We start from the raw sequence: 289 nt of genomic DNA on the forward strand, positions 1-289 counted from the left end.
AGAATTAGCGATATAGAAGACCAAATGATGGAAAATAAAGAAGCTGAGAATAAGAGAGATAAACAACTACTGGATCATGAGGGCAGAATTCGAGAGATAAGTGATACCATAAGACGAAACAGCATTAGAATAATTGGGATCCCAGGAGAAGAAGAAAGAGAGAGACGGGCAGAAGGTATATTGGAGCAAATTATAGCAGAGAACTTCCCTAATTTGGTGAAGGAAACAGTCATCAAAATCCAGGAGGCACAGAGAACCCTCCTCAAAATCAATAAAAATAGGTCAACAC

Source organism: Leptonychotes weddellii, chromosome 1 (genome assembly GCF_054177405.1).
Source record: "Leptonychotes weddellii isolate Sample4059 chromosome 1, ASM5417740v2, whole genome shotgun sequence".
NCBI classification, from domain to species: Eukaryota; Metazoa; Chordata; class Mammalia; order Carnivora; family Phocidae; genus Leptonychotes; species Leptonychotes weddellii.